Source organism: Brachyistius frenatus, unplaced genomic scaffold (genome assembly GCF_029030835.1).
Source record: "Brachyistius frenatus isolate BFR_SWC_R1_liver_20210118 unplaced genomic scaffold, ASM2903083v1 Contig_177, whole genome shotgun sequence".
NCBI classification, from domain to species: Eukaryota; Metazoa; Chordata; class Actinopteri; family Embiotocidae; genus Brachyistius; species Brachyistius frenatus.
Window position 1 is genome coordinate 179972 of NW_027210776.1, and position 25029 is coordinate 205000.

General features: G+C 43.4%; 1 protein-coding gene across 3 annotated transcripts in view; it reads left to right on the top strand.

The window, feature by feature from the left end:
- grid1b (glutamate receptor, ionotropic, delta 1b) overlaps window positions 1-25029 on the top strand; it is a 335801-nt gene that overhangs the window by 23453 nt on the left and 287319 nt on the right. The window lies entirely within an intron of this gene.

The following is a 25029-nucleotide window of genomic DNA, read 5'->3' on the forward strand; positions in this document are numbered from 1 at the left end:
GTACTCCCTGACCTCAAAGTCAGATTGACGTTTCTGATAAAATGTCGTCACCGTTGTGCCCGATGTCACCGAGTCTGTGGTTCCGTGGAAGCGGCTGCTTTCGCTTGCATGTTTTTTTTTTAGCTTTTTTTCATTTCGAAAAGTGACTTATCGTATCGTTTTAACGAAGAGGTGAAACCGGCTCGTTGTTCCACCAGGGGAAAAAAGATGAGATTAGTTTTGTCCTTCCCTGATAATAAACACCTAAATTGAAGATCATTAATCTGCATCACCATGGGACACTTTAAAATAAAAAACATATATACATATATATGTGTCTATATTTATGCGTGGAAGCCAATCACAGTGTGTGAGGGGACTTTATGTTGTTGTTTGGGGGGCGTGATGTGAAGGATTGAAAAGAAGGAGAGCAAGATAAGGAAGGATAAAAAAATATTCACAAGGACACCGAGACGGAGCCGCGGGCCGAGATCCAGTTCCTGCTTCACCGCTTCCCACACACACACACACACACACACACACACACACACACACACACACACACACACACACACACACACACACACACACACACACACACACACACACACACACACACACACAGTTGACTGTCTTTAGCGGTTGCGGTTGGTGATCTGAGTTCGCTGACTGCGCCTGAACGCCTCATCTACCATCGGTGCCACTTATACGTGTTTTTTCACGGTTTTATTTTGTTATTTTTCATTCTCTCTGAAGCCGATCCATCTGTCGGCACATCTCTCAATATTTTCAAACGCATAGATGGATAAGACTGTCACCGCCGGGGTGGTTAACATTTTTTTACAGAGTAATAGCTGCTGTCACTTTACCACCAGGTTTTACCAGTGTTATATGGATAAAATCCTCAATCAGGCAATTTCCTATCAAAATGTTGACACAGAGTATTTTGCTATAGATTTTCTGGTAGGAGGTCTCAGATTTGGTTCTGTATCGGTGTTGTTGCTGCCTCCTTCGGTAGATCGATTGTATTTAATATAGCTCGCTCATGTTATGGAGAGTTTCTTTGCTATTTTTTCCCCCACAGTCAGTAAGATGACTTTGCCTCGCTTCATGTTCCCTTTCCATAAAAATTATGGTAAAATAAATATTTTAAATCTGTGAAGATGTTCCTATATTTATTTGCAGATGTGTATCTAAAAAAGCAGGATGGTGTTATTGATCTGCCCTTTTCCCAGTCAGTCTGGTTACCTGCTGCTCTTTCCAAGTCGTCCCTGCAGCTGACCATATTTCACCAGCCTGTAATAATGTATGCAGACTATATAAATACAGAATGATAATTCAGTGGTGTGTTTTCTTCTCTCGGATCCATTTGATGCAGAATAAAAGCCAGTTGTGGTCACGGAGCTAGTCTTTGTGGAGAAGGTTTTTCTTTTTTATAGTCATGCATACTGATTAGCTTTCTTGGATAACAGACATTATCTGCCAGACATTTAAAACAGAAGGTACTCACATCAGATCTTTCTTTCTTTTAAAGCCTCTGTGAAGCAGAAAGGAAAAGATGATGTCAGTGTTAGACAAAGGAGATCACCTGAAGTTCCCAGTTCATTAGTGAATACCATTTTTGATGATGATAGCAGCGTCCTTTGTCGTCCTGCATCATTTTCCAAAGGGCTTTATGTGCCATGTTCTCACAGTGGACGTCCACTTTAAATTCAGAAGTCGATATTTCATAAACGTAAATGCGCCGCTCATCGAAACCGTAACGGGTTTGTAAGCAAAGGTCTTGAATCGTCCCATTAATCCTCCCGTAACCTGTAATGGGCTCCACGTTTGATTCCTGCCATCATTTTGTAAGAGAAGCTGACACGTTTACAGCGACTGAAATCTAATTTATAGAAATGAGAGTCTTTAAAGTGAACCGGGCCTCTTTCAGCAGTTAATTCTGTTTGTGGGAGAAATCGAGGTCTTCTGGAGGAGCAATGAAAATCGCTTCATTAGTATTCTTTGCTTTTCTTGCACACAGCAATTAGTTCCCATTACCTGTTTTTGTTTTTTTATTCCTAGTTTATCGACGGTACAATATAATAAGAGCTAGATTGTTCACAATTTAAAGTGCCATCTGTTTTCTGTGATGGAGGCTTTTACTCCTTCAACTCGCTGGTTGTTGTTAATCAGCGGTCTCACGGATCTGACTTTCTTCAGGGGGGAGAAAGCAAAGCGACCAAAGGAAGGTCAATTTGCTTTCTCCCCCGAGCTGGTCTCGTCCTGTCACGTTGTCTCTGTTTTGGATGAACTTCTTTCCGTCTATCTCGCCGTCTTCCTCTTTTATTCTTAAACTCAGGTGAACCTTCTTCTCTCCACGTACCTCGATGCTGTTCCCTCTCAGCCCTCTCTGTTACTATTTCTTTACATGTCTCTTTCATATGATCACAATATAACCACCGAGCTCATAATCCTGCTCTTTAATCAGAAAACAAACCGGGCTACACTCTCCCCCTCTAAACTGCGTGAAAACTTAAGGTTGGTATCATAATAGTATTATGTATTTGAACTATTTCCATTGAAAGAACGCTTTATTTTTGGAGACATTTTGAATAAGATGTGTAGAATAAACAAAAATGAGAAAAAAATAGTTATTTTTCCGGACAGAAGCATCTGCCGTGCATGATTCGTTCAAAGACGGTTGGAAACGGTATCTTCTTAAGAAAACGTGCATTTCCAACCTGCTGCCTCGTTGTGAGGTTCAGACGGGTTAAAGTGCTCCGTGGTTGTCTTATGTCTTCCAGCCTTCGACTACATTTTGCTCCGATATCTATTTCCCCATAAATCCGGTTCTGTCAATACCAGCAGCTATAATGTTCACTCTTACATGGGGAATTTACATCCAGCTGCTGTTACGACTGCAAGATCTGCAAAGGACCCGGATTTCCTCTTCATCACAGCTAACTGGAGACGGGCCGTCAGCAGTAAGAGCTTCAGTGGCACAATAGATCAGTAGTGGGCCATCTGCTTGTCATTTCTGATTGGGGACATAAATGTAGCTCGGCGTCTTTTTCGAGTCACCAGTGACCGACAGCGTTCACATTGGATCGGTCCAGGAGTTTGTCCAGAGGTGAAAAAACGGAAATGCTGCCAGACAAGGACTCGAGCTGGGACATTTATTTATTTATTTTTTTAATCCTTCTTGAGTCAATTGATTTGGCCTTGCTGTGTGGATTGCAGCAGATTGTCCTCACTTCACACACACACACACAATGACTAAACACTTGATATAATTAAAAGGGTTTGATTTTGCCAAATTTCCACAGCAGGGGACAATTAGGTTTATTGCAGCGATAGCCAGCGCCACTCAAAATGTTAACAACCCAGGATCAAAACCACAATTACCTTATTTGAAACAGCAGTCACCCAGTTGGCAAATAAAATGTGTAGGCGATGGAGCTGAGCAGAGAGTGGCTGAGTGATTTGATGCGGTGGTGGTGGTGGCAGCGCTGGCTGTGAGCAACTGTGCGGGTGAGGCTGTTTTAAGAAATAATGAGCTGTGTGGGCTGCTAAATGAACTACTGATATCACAAACCCTTCTCCCGAGCTTAATAGGCGGGAAACAAAACAGTCAGGTCACAGTTTTCCTTGAAGGGATGACGCTCAATTATAGTTTTATAAAGCTGGTCTAAAGCTTTGCCTTCCACCCACCAATCATTCAAAGGTGGTTCGGTTACGTGGAAACAAATCAACATTCAACTTCTCGTGAAATTCTCGGTCAATAAAAATTTTGAGTTTTTCTGTATGTCATTCTCTAAATTCACTCTTCCAGGTGAGTGTTCTTCTGGCCCACCTGACTATAATCCTGTCATTAATTAGAACATGTGATGGACACTCGTATCTGTGACTCGGGTCTGGAAACAACAGGCTGTTGCAGTGATGTGTTTGGAAAAAGTATCACAGAGCATTTAGACACCCTGATCTGATCACAGAACTCCCTTCCAGGATCAGCAGCCCTCGGCGGGTCGCCTCGGGGGGGTTAACAGTGGGAGGTAAAAAGGTTAAAGTGACATTTTAAAATATTTTATTTGTTCCCCCTTTGGCATAAAATGTACAAAAATGGTTTTCAGTTTAACCATTAGTTTTATGATATAGTTCCCTTATTTATTTTGGTGGAAATTATGCAAATACTGGCTAAATGACTGCTACTGTGAAGAAGAATTAATGTACGGAATTAGTTTCTGACGCCTTAAGACCTCGATTTCCAAAGTGAAAGTTTCAGTTTTACAAAGCATGAATGAAACAAAACCAGTTTACACATGCAAACCACGTAGATTCACTCTGAGTCCTATGAAGTATTATTTTTCAGAAGAGTGTTTTCGTGCTCATTTTCCCCTGCAGTGAACCACACGGTAGAAAACCTGGTTGTGAAAGCTGTGTTGTATCTGTTGCTGGATTCCCAGGAACGCTGCTGCTTCACAGACTAGTGCTTCTTTCTCCGCCTCCCACCACGGTTAGTTTCGATTCTGACAGAAACACCTTCATTTATTTTGATAACGGACCGTCTTTATGTGCAGCGATGACACGCTTGAGCATGCCCAGCAGGAGGTGGTGGGGGGGGGGGGTGAAGGGGGTGGGGGTGGATCAGAGGCCCACGATGCCTCTGACAGATCTGCTCTGGCACAAACATGACAGATGAGATTTACTGAGCGGTTTGCCTCCAGTATCTGGATTCAGAAGAGCTGAAGGGGGTCGAGGAGATGGAGGCGGGGGGGCGACTTGGCAAATCGATTCAACTTCAACTCTGCCTTCGCCATCCATCTCGTAGGAGATCGCAGATAAGGACGAGTTTGTTTGATGGTTTTGTTTTTCTCGAGACCTCTTGGCTCACTTTTAGGAAAAAGCAGAATCTCTGTTCTTCTTTTGATAACGCGGCTCGTTTGATGAACTTTTTCTGGCTCGTAGCATCTTGTTTGGAGCGTCGGAGATAGAAATGTTCCGTTCGGACCGACGCGTAGACGAGGTTTAAGATCGCTTCCTGTGTCTTTGAGGTGCCCAGTGTGGCAGACCGATAAGATCCTCAGCACACGGCGAGTCCGTCTAAATCAGAGGTGCCAACACACGGCAAGACAATACCAAGAAATCAACTTAAAACCAGCAGCAGCAGCTGAACACAGTTTGGCTTTGCTTCGTGTTCGGCCTCATTAGACCAAGAAAACTGTTGCTGCAACATTTGAAACGTTTTTACTCCTCGTGTAGGATTTTAAATACGATCTGCTGGGTCAAAGTGTTCTACTAAGACACTCCAAGAAGAAATATAATTCATAGCTTTGCAAATAAATAAATAAAATATACAATAACGCTTTATTTTGAGAAGAAGAGTCCAGCAGGGTTTGCACTTTTGCACTCTTGTTAAAAAAAATAGATTCCAGCGTCTGTACAGGCCTGCAATGAATCACATATAAATATTTACTGTCAACAGTTCAGTCCAAATTTTTTTTTACTTTTGTGCCCACAAATCTTAAATATAAATTGTGTGCTCCAATTAGGACTCTAACTAAACTATGAATTAACAAAAATGTTTTTTTACAAAATATATAGAAATAATAACAGATGTCAACAAGCAGTAAATCCTCCGAGCCGAGCGGCCAGAGATGGAGTTTAGCTGTTGTTTTAAAACGATTTAAAACCAGTAATTAACTATTAAAAGTGTCACTTCTACATCATCAGATGGTAGAAAAGAACAGAAACAACCTGTCAGATCTTGTAAATTTGAGCTGCTTGGTTGAATAACTGGCCCAGCGTAGACACTGGGACATCAAGTCCCAGATATGTTCCAGAATCTGCAAGTGTGAAGGTAATGAAGAAGTGGAAAGATCAGGAAGGCGACCAGGGTGAGATCTCTGTCACGGCTGGGTCGGGTTGACTTCTGTTCAGAGTGATGGTGCTTGTAGTTCTGCTGCTTCCACCTTCACGCACTTCATGCAACAAATCCAGACTCCTCCAGGGAGCTTCTCAGAAAGCTTTTTTGTGCATGTATGGAGTCAGTAACTGAAGTAAATGAGGCAGGTTGAAGGAAAAGTGGGTTCAACCGTCATTGCAATTCCATCACAATACCCTGAATATGAAAGTCTAAGAGGAATCTTTCCATCTCCGTTGTTACCGAGGGTGGCAGTTAGAAGAAATTGGACATCAGAATCTCAGCCTGCAGCAAAATTATTCTGAGATGTAAAAAAAATAAAAAGTGAAGTCCTCTCTTTGGTCCCAGAGCTTTGTGTGAACACTGGGTAGCTTAATTATGTGGTGTTAAAGGAGTATTTCTTTGGAAAGGAGCAAAATGAGTTCTTTAGCTTCATTAGTTGGATAAAGAAGATACACCACTCCGAATTTTTTTTTCCTCTGACCCACATTTGCTCGCAGATGTCTGGTACAAACACCGTGAATGTTCTCGGGACGAAGCAGCGTGACTTCCACAAATATATTTTGCTCCCAGTGACTGAGTGGAAAATGGAGGCCGGAGACGAGATAATCCCACCGGGACTCAGATGTGGAGAAGATAAACCGCTGCGGCCTCCCACTTTTCTTTTTTTCTTTTTTGCCAAAGGCACGTTCATTTGTGTTTACACGATTCCTCGGCGAGAACAACAAGCTGAGAAGGAGATGAAAGTGATTACACCTTTAAAGAACACACTGCAGGAATTATCTCGCTGCTTAGCCTCCGCCGTTTAGCAGGCGAGCGCTTCCAATTATCCAGAACATGCCCCGCCGGTTAAACTGTGCAATTATCAGCTAGATGGAGTCATCACCTCAGCCAGGCTCGGAGGGCGCGGTCCCGGTCCCTCCACCCCCCCCATGACTCTTCTGATTTATTAACCTCTCGCAGGCAGTCGGAGCAAACAGTGGGAGTCAACTTTCATGAATCATCGGAGAAGAGCAGCGGTGTTGCTGCCGCACCAGGAAAGAAAGTCATTTATTCTAAAGTGGCTTTTATGCTGAAAGGACACAACGCAACATGTCATCGCTTACAGCCGGCAGACAATGGAGGCAGAAAACGGGCCGAGGGAATAAAGTAATCCCAATCACATCGGCATGGTAACACGCAAATCAACACAAAAGCAGAAAACAAACACACGAGACGAGCACACGACGAGTCTAACAACCGGTGACACCTGCTGACAGCTGACGGAGAGGAGAGCGCTTCGTGCTAATGAGACGGGAACCAACAGTCACCGCTTAAAAATGTACAGCGAGGATGTTTCTTCTGTTTCTTTGCTTGACATTTAATGTTTAAATGTCTTCCCTGTCAACCACCAGACACGAGGAGTTACTGCTGCTCTCTGCTTTATATCATTGGCACCGTTTTCCCAAACCCTTTATATCATTTAGGGGCATTTTTTTCACAGTACTTAAACTTCAAAATGCTTTTTTTTTATGGTAGACGGTGCATTTTTAAATGAACATTGTCATGATAATAGTCCATAATTATGTGAAAAGCTACCACAGCACCTGAGCCCTCCAGAAACCAGAGAAACCTGAGTGGAGCTTCAACATTTTGGGGTTTTGGACTGTTGGTCAGCTAAAATAAGAAATCGGACGCTTTGTCTCTACTCTGACAGATTTAGATAGTGCAGTTTGGGTGTTTTATTCTTCATCGCGCTGCCTTGCTGTTATCGTCCTGTTTTATTGGTTCAATCCAGATTGTGTCACGATGCAGAGGTCACAGTGCTGCTCTGTGGTTTCCTCCAGTCTCTCTACATTGTTGTTTTCCAGATGTGACACTGCTCACTACTGTGTAATTACAGTATTATAGAAAACACACAAACATCTCATGTGGAGGAAGATGAAAATGGTCTTAAAATGCTGGTGTGTAAGTGGTATTAATAGATTTAGATGGTCTCCATCTGGTCCTCCTTTTTTTTTTTTGGTCTTTTTCTTTTTCCCGTCCTGAATGACAGTCTTATTATTCCTGTTGTTTTAGTGTCCTGTCTCTCATCTGTCTCCCGTCGGATTTCTCTCCGTTGCTCTCGCTCCAGGAACTCTGCTTCATATAAATGAGCTGCTCATTAGCAAAGCAGAGATCCGACCAGCGAGCCACCCTCCTGCAGCCAATCACGCTGTCCGGCCTCGTCCTCGGGTCCTTTTCTCATGCTCTCTCGTTCCCACACTATTGCTGTCTCAGAGGGGCTTTATTTGCATGATGAGCCACGGTTGAGTCGTTGAAGCGCTCCTGGTTGTTTCTGAGACACCGAGGCAGTTACATCATCGTTTACCTCGGTGACAGCGTCTGCCTGGTGTTTCTTTAAAGGCAATCATTCACAAAAGTGCTTTGTAGCTGTGCACACAAATATACAAGCACATAGAATATGATTTACTTTGACTTCTGTTTGCAAATGCATATTTTGTTTTTGTGTTATATTGTCTGACAAGCAATGAACCATCTTGTCTTAAGCCCAACACCAGTTATTTTGTGTTTGTCAGTGTTTCACTGCTTCAGTCACTTCAGGTTACATTCAGTTACCATTTTAAACTGAGTGCATGTAAATGAAATGTGTTGAAGTTCTTTGTTTTGATGTATGAGAAAGATTTCCAGACATGTTACAAAGATCACACACGTCGTTGTATATCTATGAACACATAATTCTTATTTAATGAGATGTGGGTGGTTAGATATCACCTTTTTCCTTCACTTAATCTTTCCCACCCTCACATGTTTCACATGTTTCACATGTCAAAGGTTCCCACTTGTAGTCTCTGCTGGTAAGCAGGAAGTCGCCCGGTGCACTTTAAGAGATGATTATTGCCGTTACTCCAGCTCTCGGTATGTAAATTCATGCAGAGCGGGCGTGTTTGAGGTTTAAGTGAAAGCATTTATATTCCTTTGACCCGAGAGTCAAAACATACATTGAGTGGCTTTAAATAGAAAATAACGGGATTACAGCGAGGCCATTGACACGTAGCTATAGAAACGGCACGAAGGAGCCCGAGCCGTTTACCTGCAGCTGCTGTTCACGCTACCGTCAGTGCAAACTGCACAAATATCAATATGCATCACTTCCACAAAGGCAGAAAGCTTATAGTGAATTAAAGGCTGGGAAAACATTTGTCTTTTAACTTTAAAGGAACATTAACTCATCAACTCCGCGAGGTTTGAGTCACACACACACACACACACACACACACACACACACACACACACACACACACACACACACACACACACACACACACACACACACACACACACACACACACACACACACACACACCGTCTGCAACCACGAATGCCTTCAATCTGTTCTCTGTCTCCGGAGGTCCTAACAGGGTCAGGAAATACCATCCGCTGCCAGCTGAACGCAGCAAAACTGTTAATGTAGTTGATGACTCGCAGCGATGCGCAATTGTGGCTGCCGGCCTCATAACTCCTCCACCGTGAAGAGGAGACGCCACACATCCGTCCTCAGCTGCAGATCTGTGGTGTTATTCAGGAACGGAGAAAACCTCATGTTAAATATTGAGGATTTGGAGTGCCGAGGTATTTCCTCATTAATACTGACCAGAGATCAGGTTCCTGAAACCTGAGATACGTGCGAGAAACGTATTGTTTAGGTGGTGCAACATGTACTGATGTGAATATTGAAATATTGGATAACATGGCAGAAAATGAGAAATCACACCAGATTCTTCCACGAGTGGTTGTCATGACATATTTTCCCATCTGTCAGCAGTGAATGAAGGCGACGACACATAAACTGGATAAATTCACACTCCTGTACATTCGGGGTTTCTTGTCTTTCTTTGCTTGTCTGGACTTTTTCTGCTTTGACTGAACACGCTCATGTCAGATGGTTCAGAATAATTTTCAGACGTGTGTTCACATCAAGTTGCAGCGTTTTTATAGCAATTTATAGAAAAAGAAAAAGAACCTTTGTCAGACTGTATAGAACAGCTTGTAATGCTTTTACATTATCAAATCCATACGAAGAGGCTGGGCTTGGATGTTTTTTCCTCCACGGACGGCCGGTAATTTTCCATATTTCCCCCCCCTGTAATTTCCCTCCCATAACTTGTGATAATGGAACACCTGAAGTGCTCTTCACGTTTCTCCTGCGCTGCCTATCGTGCGTGATTATAATTATTTGTGTTGGTGATTGCTACTTCCACCAACCTCTCGAGCATTTCCAGCCGCAGCGGGCTCATGGAAAGAAACCAACCACGTCGAGCCGGAGAGCCTCTTCAGCCCTCCGTGTTCCCTCTGAACGGTCAGGCACACAATGACTGACAGGTTTCACTGTGTGGGAGATTGACTTTACCACTGTGGAAAATGTGTGCAAAACCACTTGGAAGCCCTCGGTAGCCGTTTCACACTGAATAATCATTTTCTTTTCTTTTTTTTTTCACCGAGAGCACAAGCAGTGAGACAAACACACCTCTTTTGGACCACATCATCGCGTGAGAATAAAAGACAATTAGAAACACTCCTGATGAGAGAGTCAGAAAAGGTAGTAGAGCCAGAGACACGTTTATTTAACCAGGAGTAGATGTGGGTTTAGGCAACCAAGCGTGGAGGAAGAGATGGTGGCAGTTTGTTCGGAAAGGTTTAGGGTTAGTGGTTTAATTAGTTTCACTTAAGAAGGGAAATATAAACATTACAGTTCTGTTATGTTTCATGTTTTTTTTTGATTTATCAATAACCTGTTTTTCCTATAGGCCTACACACTTTTATTAAAAATCAAGTCTTGCATTTCACCCCAGGCCTGTCAATCAAACAGGCCACGCCCCTAAACATAGCTCTGTTAAAGGTCTAAGATCTAAATAATCTGGAGTTATTTCCAGAAGGAACACCAGATTGACTCATGGAGACAGCCCCTGGTGGCTCTCAGTGGTATTGCACTTTCAGGCTCTTCTGCATCGGCTTCACGCTGTCCGTTTCGGTAAACAGTTTTTTCGCCTTTTGAAAGCAAGTATCCCGGCGTTGTTGTGTTTTTGTCCTTGTGTGGACGCCGATCTGATCGCCACGCGGACTCCTCTCTCTCTCTTTTAGACACCGCAGGATTTGATTTGTTTCACGCCTCTTAATAGTGAAATAAATCTGTCAAACCGTAATGCGCAGACATTACGCAGCCGATGCCGAGTCAGCTTGTCTTACCCTTTTCACTGCCCTTTACTTGTATGTCCGACAGGCGTAAGAATCTCTTAATGGCTTTTCAAATAATGTGTCATGCAAAAAGTTGAAGTCCTCCTTTAAAAAAAAAAAAAAAAAAAAGTTTGAGATCTTTCACGAGGAATATAAAATTTGAGTCATGAGTAACCCAGCTGACCTCAGTGCACATTTGATTGGTGCCCAAATTAAATGTTCTCGCAGCAAAGACATTTAATGTGATGCATCTTTGACAGGAGAAGCCGTGTGAGCTCATTGGTACCCTCGTCCTCCGGTGGCCGGTGGGACCCGCGGTGGTCTTCCAGGGTAGACAAGGTCGACCGGCTGTCAGCTGAAAGATGTAAATATAATTAGAACCACAGATTTCCTTGTTGTGAAGTCTCTCGTGGCTGCTGTGCATAAAGTGGGTCAAGGAAACAGGTTAACAAAGCTTTGGAAGCAGAGACGTTTTTAAAAATCAATTCAGTTTGAGTGTTAAACATGTTAAACTGTTTTTTGTTGTTGTTGTTCACCACAAATTTTATGATCGTAATAATTTCATTCTTTTAGTTTCTTGATTTTAAACTTTACAAGGAAAAAAACCCAAAGCTTTGTGGTTTTCTGGTTGCTTCAGTCTCTGGAGAGCTGATTTATCTTCACACACACACACACACACACACACACACACACACACACACACACACACACACACACACACACACACACACACACACACACACACACACACACACACACACACACACACACACACACACACACACACACTGTTCTCCTCTGTGGTTGATATGACAACGGTTTCCAGGGAGACGGAGCAACTGGTCCATGCGGGAGCCACCTGTTGGCTCATCCCGGCGCGCCGCTTGCGTGCGTGCATGCAAATACACGGCCGGGCATATGTAATCACTGCAACAGCAAAAGACGCACATAATAATTACGGAGAGCGACTCGTAAAAAAACATTTTACACCGACGAACGACGGCTGTTTCACCAAGCTCAAAGTCACATCTGCCAGTCTAGAGTCTGATTTAACAGCGTTTACCTGGAGGTGCATCGACATTTTGTGTTCATGTTGACGGTGAGACAATTTGGTTTTTAACCTGAAAAAAAAAAAAAAAAAAAAAAAAAAGATAAGTACTTTGCGTGTCTAGTTTTGGGGATTTTCCTCCGAAAACATCCGAAGCAGCAGCTTCTTGAACAACTTCTCCACCTCAGGGACGCCGACGTTCACAAACACTACATAATATATGACATGACTGCTTTCAGAAAGCTTCTCTAAATACAGATGGATGACAGACTTTCTTTTCTCAAACACATTTTAAGATCCCCCCCTCCGCCCCCCAATAGAGGCGTGGTGATGAGATGCCGCTGTGATGTATTAGAAGGTGTGTTTGAACCCACAGAATCAGTGCAGCCACTTTGTCTTACCCCCCTGAATAGAATTAAATGCTGTGCATGTCGGCGGGTCGCCTCCGCTCGCTTTAAATCTCGTTGTCTCCGCGGTGGGAGGAAGGATTTATTTCAGCGAGGTGGTAATCCGCCGCTCAAGGAGAAATAGAAGTTGTTTTTTCAGCACTCGGGGAAACTCCGCAGGGCATCACATAACTAACGGAGACGGCGGCTGTTGCACTGCTTTGGTTGTTGTTGTTTTTTCTTCTTTTGTCTGTTTTTGTTTTGTTTTTTTGTTTTGGAACAGATGAAGTTTGATTTTTGTTTTGTTTTTGTCTTCTCAGAAGAAGAAAGAAATTGATCTCTTTGCAGACTTTGGAGAGCTGCCATTTCATTCTCCGGCTGACCGAAGTGTTGCTGCAGTGAGATTGGTAGTGATTTGGAGCATACTCCACCCTGTAAACACACACACACACACACACACACACACACACACACACACACACACACACACACACACACACACACACACACACACACACACACACACACACACACACACACACACACACACACACACACACACACACACACACACTCTCTCTCTCTCTCTCTCGTCTCCAGGACGAGTTAATTCTCTGGCTCCAAAGTGTTGCTGTCAAACTTGCAGGAATGAAGCTTTTGTTACCTGAATGTTGCGCAACAGAGACGCTGAATGAATTATTGATGAGAATACCAGTCACATAGATCTTTGGTGTTGAAACCAGACCTAGATGGTTCAGGGGGCTTCATTGTTCTCACTTTCTGCTCCTCACGTCTCTCTGCTTCCATCTTCTCTCATCCTCTCTGCTTCCATGTCTCTCTGCCTCACTTTCCATCTTCTTCATAATTAATCGCCCCCTTGTTGTATAATTGAAACACTCTGATGACCAAATTACATTAATATAAATACCAGCGACGACAGTGGCAGACGGAAAGAAGACGTGTAAACATGAACCTGAGAGAGGACTGTGATTCTGAGTTGAATTTGTAACTTTTTCCAAAGAGCTTCTCTGACTCTTAAAAGAAGCTTCATTAGTAAACATTGAATTAATCATGGCCGCCTGTAGCTTCATAATAAGCAATCATTTATCTTTTATGAGGCATTTATTAATTTTATAAAAGCCGTTGTAATTTCGTAAAAGGAGGCTGATATGATGCTTTGTTTGTTTAACAGGAAATGTGTTAATCATTTATGAATTTGTTAATGAAACATTTTTAAAGGTTGATCATTAATGACCGTAATAAAAAGATATCAAACTGATGGATGAAACGTTGCAACAGTTGCGATTCGTTTCACTGTTGAATGCCGAGCTCGGCATTATAATGTCAGCCATTATACAACGCAGCGTGACTTTTTCACGGTGTTAGTATTTAGCATTGATCAGCGCACAAACGCCCGATGAGACGAACGAGGAGCTTTCGGAGTGTTTCACCGCCGTGATGAATAAAGCCTGCAACCGTTTCTTCAAAGCAGCTTTGTTGACTGACTCCCCGGTCGCAGCGATCAATAAATCATAGACTGTGTCCAACACCGATCCCTATTTTCTACCGAGCGCACGGTAGTCGACTTCTGCCGTTTTATTTTTACTTCTCTGAATTCAGAGTGTGAAACAAATGTGGTGCCTTTCAGACATCCACAGAAAGAAAGAGCAGTTATTGTACAACTCCCACAATGCAGTGCATCACCATCGATCTGTGTTTAGATGACAGTTACGTGCCGCTATGTTTTTTTTTTCATGATGACACAAGTCTGGGGGGGGGGAGGTGTTTAGGTGATTAGTTATTTAAGTCTGGTGGGGGGGTGATCCTGAACGAGGAGGATCGGGGAGATGACTGTGCATCAAGCAGTTTGCGACCTGATTGGCTGAAGGAGGCCGTCCACCGACCGAACAGCTGATAATGACTCACAGCTGTTTTAAAGTTCAATGAACTCCAGTTACTTGGCTTGTTTGTTTTTTTTTAATTTTTTTTATTGGATTTCTATTAGCCAAAGCAGTTTATTATCTGTTATCTGGAACCTACTGATAAAACTTTGTAGTTTGGCTTTCTTGAAGAAATTGTATTTTCTTGATTCTTGTTGTTCTGGTTTGTACCCTCATGGTTGAAATGAACTTATTGTAAGTCGCTTTGGATAAAGAGTCAGATAAATGTAATGTAATGTAATGAAATGTAATGTTATGTCTTTTGCTAAAACATTATCCAATCATGAAAGCGAGGGTCCGAACAACAAACAAAATAATAAAAAATAGAAAAAGCAAAGAATCCAACACCACCACACCAACAATAACAGCAATGTAGATAAATGTCCTCATATAATATCATATAATCCCAAGTTAAGACGCGTGTTTACCAGCGGAGCAGAATCATCCATGAGAGTCATGAAAACTGAAGCAGCTTCTCTCCACCAGCGAGACGAACTTCCATCCGCCGACTCCCTGCTCAGCCGGCACGTCCAAATATAGATCCTGACTCTGCGTTGGCCTTGAATCCCTCTGTCTGTTTGATCTGCTCCTGCTCTCTGCGCCTCTGCGACTCACTGAAGGCTTTTTTTTTTTTCTTTTTTTCTCGGTCAATGTTTGTTGTGATGTAAACAGCTCCTCATTTGCTTCGTGATGACGGCAGATTCTTATTTTTTAGGAAAATTGTTTCACACCGCTAACGATACTGTCGACGGCTTTCATCTGCGTCTCCGACTCGGTTCCTTCTCCGAGCTGCTTTGCTCAGTGTGTCTGTATACAGTCAGTTCAGGAACACACGTCTCTGCTTTGTGGTGTTTGTGTTGTTGTTGACATGTAAATGCAGTTTCAGACCTGCTTGACTCTCTCACCAGTGAAGCCAGCTACACTTGAGATCTTTAACACACACACACACACACACACACACACACACACACACACACACACACACACACACACACACACACACACACACACACACACACACACACACACACACACACACACAACCATATGCATACACACATGCACGCCCTCACACATATGCACATATTCCCCTTCGTAGGCTGCCAGTGATCAGAGACTCTACAACTCGACTCCACAGAGACGGAGAGTTCAAATGCAGTGGGCTTCTTCTCTCTCTCTCTCTCTCTCTCTCTCACACACACACACACACACACACACACACACACACACACACACACACACACACACACACACACACACACACACACACACACACACACACACACACACACACACACACACACACACACACACACACACACACACACACACACACACAGGCAACACTTCAAGCCTTTCCCAGCATCCTGATTGGGGTAAAAGTGATGGCAGCGCTGGCGAGGGTTTAATTAGTTCTTGTTGGCTTGTCCCTGCTCATTCCTTTGATCAATTAGATCATCATCCACTCCAGCTCCACACGCACACACACACACACACACACACACACACACACACACACACACACACACACACACACACACACACACACACACACACACACACACACACACACACACGTATAATGTCTCCACATACACTTAAAAGGACACTTAAACAGTGAACGCGTAAACCGTCACTCACTCGCTCTCAACATTCGCCCTCAAACACACTTACATGTGCAGAGGTGGGATCCTCCTTAATCCTCCTTACTCCTCCTTTCCTTCTTCAACCACAGAAAAACACGCAAGTCCCAAAACCTGGAGATATGGCCTGTTTGCGCTGTTTTTGACTTCAGCAACATCACACAAGAGGATGTGCTTTAATGTCTTTAATTGGTGCGACAGTGATGCGGTCAGCGCCGAGGTTCTGACCGTCGTGCCCATTAAAGATGTTAAAGCGTATCTTCCAGTGTAATACTGAGATTATACAACAAGTTACCAACTAAATAAAACACCTAATCTATGTTCATATTGAGGAGCAAGTCACTCTAAATATGAAACCTTTTGTTAGTGCGATCTCCGTTTCCATGGCAACACGTGGTATGACTAAGAACTGGAAAACAACCAGTAGACTCTTACGTAACGTATGTAATGTTTACTACTCCAGGAAGTAGTCCGACCCTTAGCAACCACCTAGCAACAGAGAGGATTTCTAGTCTCCAACTGAATAAATACAGAACATAGAAACACTAAACTGATCAGCTAGTTCAGTCTGGTTGGAACAAAGATATCTGATGAACAAAGATATCTGATGAACAAAGATATCTGATGAACAAAGATATCCATGGACTCGTGTTTTTAAGATAGTAGCCAGACTGGACTGCGGTCCAGCGAGCCGCTGCTTGGATTTTAAGCGCGCGACTAACTGTGGCGTTACGGTAATTTTTTAAAAATAAAACGGGACAAAAAAATGACCCGATTTCACCAAATGGATCATTTAATAGACATGTAACAAGTAAAAACTACATTATATTACATATGAAGTTCAACTCCGCCTTCTCAATGGAAATATAGAATTGGAGTGATATTTATTCGTGATGAGCAGGGTGTGATGTCATAATGATTTGAGCAGTCGACCAATCAAATCTCTCGGTCGGAACTACTTGTTGTTTAAATTGATTATTAATCCTAATCTCCAGAGAAGAGTTCCTCCACCTTCAGATGAATACCAGATGAACATTTCCTGATGCAGTTGAATGTTTGTGCAGCAGAACGCCGTCTCCTGTTATTTTCCCCTCCGGCTGTATTTGCATGCACTTCCACAGCTCTTTTCTTATTTCAGGCAAAGCCCATTAGAGCCGGGCTTGGAAAAGTCCTTCAAAAATAAAGTTAATGAGATGATAAAGTCAACCTTCGACTTTACTCGTCTGTGTTTGCTCAGCACTTTCCCAACTTAAGTGTGAACAGACAAGAAGCCAAGTGACACTGAGCGGCTTTGAAGGACTCGCCGAACGCCCGGCTGAGTTTCTCCACCCAGACGAGCCCCGTGTCTCCGTTGACTGTTCTGATCCACAAAATGCATTTAATGATAACTTCTCCAGGCGAGCTGTCAAGCGCTCGCTGACTGACTTCCACTTCACTGGGTTTTTCTTTTGGTCGGGGGGAGGGAAAGGGGGGTGTTTGTGTCTGGAAGGAACCTCAGTTTACTTTCTGCACACACGGTCTCAATGTGTTTCAAGAAGTTTGGTCACTGACATGTTGAATCGGAGACATTTTTTTTTTCCAACTCTAAGAAAGGAGCTGCAGGGCGCTCGATGAAGTCTGGTGTCATGGTCGAGAGACAGAACGATTTCTAATCTGAGAAAATTACAGCGAGGAAGAGTTTAGAGTCCGGCTCAGTCGAGGATCAGGATTAATACAACTTGAAATATCACGGAGCTCTCAGACACTAAATAAACACAGTCTTTTTGGAACAAATTTAAAAAAAAGGTGTATTTTCTGCCACATTTTTTATAATTTTGGCGGTCTTGAGTGAACTGTAGCAGGTCCAGGATTTCTGAGTTTTTTGTGATTGTTGCAATAAAAAAAAAGTTATATTTTTACAATAGTTGTGATGTAATTTGCAGAGTCCGTAATTAAGAGAAACATGTTTTTTGTTTTTTTTAATGACTACTTGATGAAGAGCGAATATGTAGTCATTAAGCATGCTGCACATATTTAGGAATACATGAGGAGTCATTTTTATTGATGTTTTTGTTTGGAAAGTCTTACTTTGTGCAGTAATACCTTAGTAGAGCTTCTACTGAGGACTTTTTCTTTTGTTTAAAAATCCTGTGAAATCGAGTTCTTCATCTCGTTGGAGAAAGAATAATGTAAACAGTTGTTGACCTGAAGAAATACAACAGTTATTCATATTCTTAATAGCTGGTTTGAGGGACGGAGGGTTTTTGTAGGACGTTTAATGAACAGGCATCGGACATCTGAACCCTTTTAGAGTCTAAAACCTTTAAAATCCAAACAAAGCCACATTGATTTTCCAGGACCGGACCGGTGGGCGTTGAAGCTGGAGCTGCAAGAATCCTGCCAGAAAAAAAAGCCCCGTTTAAAGGTGTTTTATCCAGAAGTGAGAATGATTAAATAAGGACCCCTCATATTACCACCACAATCACAGGTTCCCTCAGAGCCGTTCTCGGTGCCACGGAGACGCTTCGGAGTGAGTCTGTGATTTGGCAGCCGGTCGCCCGTCATCTGGAGTCCAGTACGATTCTCGCCGTCTCGTTCGCTGTGAAATGAGTTGAAGTTTGGAGCTCAGATGGAGTCCAGAGTCCAGTTCAGAAAAAAGAACAACCAAACCAATATCCTCAGCAGCGCCGCGCTCAGATCACACCCAGCTCCCAAACTATGAATATTTAGGGTGGATTTTCCTGCCGACGTGGATGTGATATTTTGGGGTGAGCAGCAGCGTTGTCTTTTTCTTTTTTGTTTTTTTGTTTTTTTTTGTCCAGTGTGTTGAGCGTAAAGCGCTGCGACAGACCAGCCTGCTGTCAGGCTCTATAAAACTCGTTTGAAAAGTCGTCGAGCATCAAGCCGCCGCTCGCTGCACAAACATGTCTTCTGCTCCGCGACTCCAACAAAAAGTTGTTTTTGTTGTTGGTCTGGCATGAATGGGCTGCTCAATAACAGCTGGTCCTCTCGGGTGGGGTGGGGGGTGGGGGAGTGGGGTCGGACAAATGGAGGCCTGCACTGACATAAATCAACATTTATCTCTCTGTGTGTGTGTGTGTGTGTGTGTGTGTGTGTGTGTGTGTGTGTGTGTGTGTGTGTGTGTGTGTGTGTGTGATACAAACTGAGGAGGATAAGCAGCATGAACACAAGTGTTTGTGTTGTTTTGTTGTGTGTGCGGGTTGTAAATGTTTATGAGGTTTGCTTCATTTGATTCCTAAGTGTGTGAGAAACGGACAGATGGACCGATATACAACTTAATCAAATCTGCGAGTGAGGAGGACCTGTGTGTGTGTGTGTGTGTGTGTGTGTGTGTGTGTGTGTGTGTGTGTGTGTGTGTGTGTGTGTGTGTGTGTGTGTGTGTGTGTGTGTGTGTGTGTGTGTGTGTGTGTGTGTGTGTGTGTGTGTGTGTGTGTGTGTGTGTGTGTGTGTGTGTGTGTGTGTGTGTGTGTGTGTGTGTGTGTGTGTGTGTGTGTGTGTGTGTGTGTGTGTGTGTGTGTGTGTGTGTGTGTGTGTGTGTGTGTGTGTGTGTGTGTGTGTGTGTGTGTGTGTGTGTGTGTGAGAGTGTGTGTGTGTGCGTGTGCGTGTGCGTGTGCGTGGCCTTCAGCAACCAAAAACCCAAATCATCTCCCATTCATTTAATTCAATCTGGATGTAAATGTCCACATGTTGGCCGTGTGTCCCGGGGCGGTGAGAACCAGCTGGACTCCAAAGCTTTATTTACAAACCGGCCCATATTTGATTTAGTTTTTTAACAGTCAGACTGGAAACACAGCGAAGCAGTTAAATCACGAGAGAAGTGAGTTCAAAACAACCTGAAGTGGATCAGAAGACGAAGTTAGGTTAGGTAGTTACTTTATTAATCCCCGAGGGGAAATAAAAACACACAAAAAAACACAAAAAAGTGTTGGATCAGTTTGAACATGTTGCATCACGGTGTTTGTCAGTGGAGCTGATATGATACCAGACATGAATTTTGTTCTTTGATAGAAAAATATCTCCCAAACATCAATAACCGACACCAGACTGATATCTTTTATATTACAGTTTTTACCATCACTTGGTCATATTTCATTACTGCTGTCAGAAGGTGGCAGTATTTCACCTCAAACCCTTTTGTAGCATGTTGCTTATACACAACTATTATTTTAAATACTGGTAAATAAAATGACCCATGCCTCATAGTTACAAACCTAAGATGACAGTGTTGACAGCCTTTTGGACCAACACCGTCATCTGTCCACATCTTCTCTGTGCGCACCGTCGTGGTGTGAACAAGGTTATTAATAATAATAATAATAATAATAATAATTAATAGCAGGCAGTGTGGCTGTAGTTTAAGACTTCGTGTGTTCACTACCAGCAGGATGAAACACTCACACCCCATGTAGGGTCTGGGTGATGTAAAGACCTGTCCGTCCATCTGGCCTGACACACACACACACACACACACACACACACACACACACACACACACACACACACACACACACACACACACACACACACACACACACACACACACACACACACACACACACACACACACACACACACACACACACACCATTTGAAATCTGCCTGTAGTTTGATGACTGGAAATGGACGGACGGTGAAGCTCAAAGAAGACAGATGGATAAATGGACGGAGCATGAAAGAGGGAGTGGGCGAGTGCATGGAAAGAGTAGAGAGAGAGAGATGGGAGGGGGGCAGGGGGAAGGGGAGGGGGGAGGTAGGGACTGTGAGTCAGACTTGCAAAGAAGAATGATTAAATGAAAAGATGGGAATACATGACGGTAAAAAGAAAACGAGGAGGAGAGCTGCCTTTCTCTCCGTCCGTACTTTGATGTTCCTCCGTCTGATGAATACATTTCCAGCATGACGTGATGTCTTGTCGAGCCTCGTTTTCAAAGCCCTCTTCTGCGGTTTTCACTCCCATTATCATCTCTCTCTCACACACACACACACACACACACACACACACACACACACACACACACACACACACACACACACACACACACACACACACACACACACACACACACACACACACACACACACACACACACACACTCTTAAACACGCCACCTCTGGTTCTACTCGTGTGTGTACAGCTGAAATATTTGTGAATCTCGACTGTCGGCGTGTTGAACTTGATTTCGTCCGCGCTACGAGATATCTGCTCGGGAGCTTCACAAATGATCCTTGTTTCCACTCACAGAACGGTTTGTTCTGAAAAATAGCCGTAAATCTTCTCATTGAACACATGAAATAAAAATAATCATCTAAAAAAAACAACCTTAAAATCAACTTGAAGTCAGGCAGCAGTTTATCTTTTTTCACCTGAGCTGCACCGAGTCACATTTCAGCCCATTAGTGAAATACTGGAATATAAATTCCCCTCCGCTCTGAAACCAGTCCCCCCTCCCCCGCCCTCTCCCCGCCCCCATCCACCATCCCCACCCGCCCATCCATCCTCCGCCTGATCACGCAGCCCGCCAGAGGTTAAGAGCCTCACTCATCTCAGCATCCTGAATAATGTATGCGTGTTTCCAGTTATGGTCTTCCATTATGTTAAGCATTATAACCGCCACTAGTTTTTTCATCACAGTGTTATTCAGATTGATTTTTTTTGTGCCCCCCATTTGCTAATGCTTTTACTTTACTGAAAGTAGTAAAACTTAATTGCCTGAGCTAAAAAAAATAATAATAAAAAAAAAAAAAATGTTGAGCAGAAGAGAAAAGTGACATTTCCAGCTCTGCTGCCTAAAAATGTTAAATGCCAACTATTAACTAATTAATGCGACCCATTCTCTCCTGGGGACGGCTTCATTTATGTTTTATGAGTCCGTACATTTTCTCTTTTTCCAAATTGCCAAACAGTCTCTTCTTAGTCTGAAAGTATGGAAACACAGCCGCCTGCAAACTGGTCTGAAACGAGCGTTTTTGCTCCGTGACCGATTCTCTGGACGGTTACCACTTTTGTTTTTGACTCATAATTTGCTTTGGCGGAGCTGTTGGCACGGTAACCTCGCAGAGGAAACGCCGTTTGGCACGCAGAAACCTTTCATTTGATAAATAATCATCGCAGTGCACATTTATTTCACGGCTTTTATCAGAGTCTGCTGTTTAATTATGGTTAAATGGTGCAGTAGGTGGTGCGTTCATGGGTGCTGCGACAGCTGGAAGGTGTTATGATGCGATACTGGAGGGGATTTCCAAAATGTGATCCCAAAAGTTTATTAATCACTCTGACATAAAGTTAATAACATTGTCTGTTTTCAGCTCTTTAAATATCATGAATATTCAATATTTCTTTGATTTTTATCCACTAAATGATTAATTGATTGAACAAAAAAAAATGTAGTTTTAGTTCTCAAAAACACCAACCAGTCCTCTGGTTAAAATGATGGTTTTAAAGTATATTTATTGTCTCCACATGAAGTGAATAAACTCCCGCTGGCTGCGTGACAGGAGGACATTAATCTGAAAACTAACTCGAATGTTTGGAAAGTGTTCGGCGGTAAACTTCCACTATTGACTCTGAAAATCTGTCAAAGTCTGCTGCCGTGTAACGCGGAGCATCCAGCGCCCGTGTTGAGTATCTGCTGTTGCAGGCGGAGATAATCGCCGGGAGGCCGAGAGCCTCTTCTTGACTCCCGTCACCTCAGATGGCTGCTTCAAGCTGGTGACTTTGCGCCGGGTTTTTCACGGAGCATTTAAACAGTCTCATCGCCGCTAACAACCTCCGAAACGTGCAAACAATGACATTCGGCTCTGAACCAAAGTGCCACTTGGAATCTTTAATAAACCATCTCGCGCTTTCTTTTCCGCGCCGCGACTCGAAGGACGTTATTTATGTGTCTTTTGGGAGACACCGAGTCGTCACGCTCGGGGGACAAACGGCCCTGATCTTTACTGATGGCTGTTTGTGGGTGTTTTTGGGTGAAGACGCCAACCTCTCCCTTCCTGGCTGGATTAATGTAAAAAGGGGGGGAGGGAGGCGGGAGGGGCGTAGTGGCACTTAAAGGGAGAGTCTGCAGGAATGAATCTGGCAGGGAGTGCAGGGTTTGTTGGGGGGAAGTCTTCACCTTGGACGGAGGTGCATTATCTGGATGAGAAGGCAGCTGCACCCCGACAAGACTGATTAGGACGGGACATCAGTGTGTCCCTCGCTATCGTCCACAATTATACAAAATCACACCGCAATGACAGGTTTAACTCCAGTATCTGTTATGTTAAGAAACTGATCAGAAAGAGACCGGCTCTTCTTTCTCAGATTGATTTGTTGAATCAGAAAAACTTGCAGGAAAAGAAACTATAGACAAACACGTCGGAAGTATTAAATCTGTAACGTCTCCATGGTAACCGTCATGGATTTCAAGTGGTCTGAGAGGACACTTGAACTCCTGCTCCTATTCCTGGGTCTGTACTCAGACTGCAGACCAATCACAGCTCAGGTCGGACAACGGGCGTTCCTATTGGTCCGTGCACGTCCCTTTTCAACAGCACGTCTGATTAACGGCTCCAAGTTCCAGCAGCAGCTCGGAGACACTGAACTTCCTGGTCCGACTCTCCTCCCGCGGGCCAGGGCCTCGGACCAGTCTGGTGGGAGGAGCTTAGTACGGAGCAAGGAGAACTTCTCCAGAAAACTGCTGACCTCAGCTTTAATGAGTGATGGCAGTGATGTTTAAGGCATCTAATAATACATGTTAGATCGGCTGCTATTCCAGTGTATTTAAGCACATATTATATGTTGAAATATGAGAAGTTAAGAAACAAAACCCGGAATCAGTCTTTAAAAGGTCCAAACTCGGCACCACTTGTCGGTCTCAGATGGAAACGTCCTCGTCCCTTCGTGTTGGAGGAGCAGCTTGTGCGGCTGGCGCTCGGTGGGCAGCACAACTTTAGTTTTTCTTCTCACTCTGCAGACAGATCCCCTCGATTAGCATAATAATCTGCTGCATATGAATCACCGCCTTGAAAATACAGTTTTTCCAGGCAACGTTCTGTGTTTTCCATCCAGCTGATTGAGTTTTCACTCTAATTCAGCCGGGTGGTCGTAACAGGAACTCACCAGCAGGCCTCCCTGCGTAGTCTCTCCTGGGTTGAACGTATTCCTTCGAGGTTGCGTAGCTTCAGACGATCTTTCACCTTTCCCGATGCTTCGGCACGAACTCGGGCTGCGATGCTTCCTTCGAGGCGCTACGACTTCGCCGTCTGTCTACAATTGCGCACACCGGTCCGTTCCACCCTCACACCTTTTTCAAACCAGTAACGTACCACTTTGCGAGATGCGGTTGCCGTGGAAACCAGGATTTAATCGTCTTCCGTTTAGGTTTCACGGCCTTTTTTGTACGTTTTAAGTTAACTTGACATTTCTAAGCTGAGTAAGTGTGGTTTTTTTTCCAGCTGTGGTTCAACATCACTTTCATGAGAGGTTATGTGCTTCAGAAGTCTTAGATTATCATCCTGTCAATAATATTTGTGAATAAATGTCACATTCATCCATAGCTGATGCGTCTTCTTCCTCTGAGCGCTGCCATTATCTGAAATCTACTGAAACACACGTCAGTGATGTTCTGTCGGCAGCTGCTTGCTTCATTATCATCAACACGCTCAGCTTATTATTACTGAGATACACCGAGTTCATCTCGATCTTAAAGAGCACACATTGGTCCTTTGAAGCTCCTCTAAAACTCTTTAAAGCTTTAAAGAAGGATTTCATATCAGAAAGCACTCGTATGTTCACATTCAAAATATCTCCTAATTCACGCATGCTTAACTTACTTAAAGAGCACTTTAGCAAAAAAACATAATATTTTGACACACAGGGATTATTATCATTACTATTGTGGTGGAGTTTGTAGAGGAACAAAACTGATTGTACAATGAA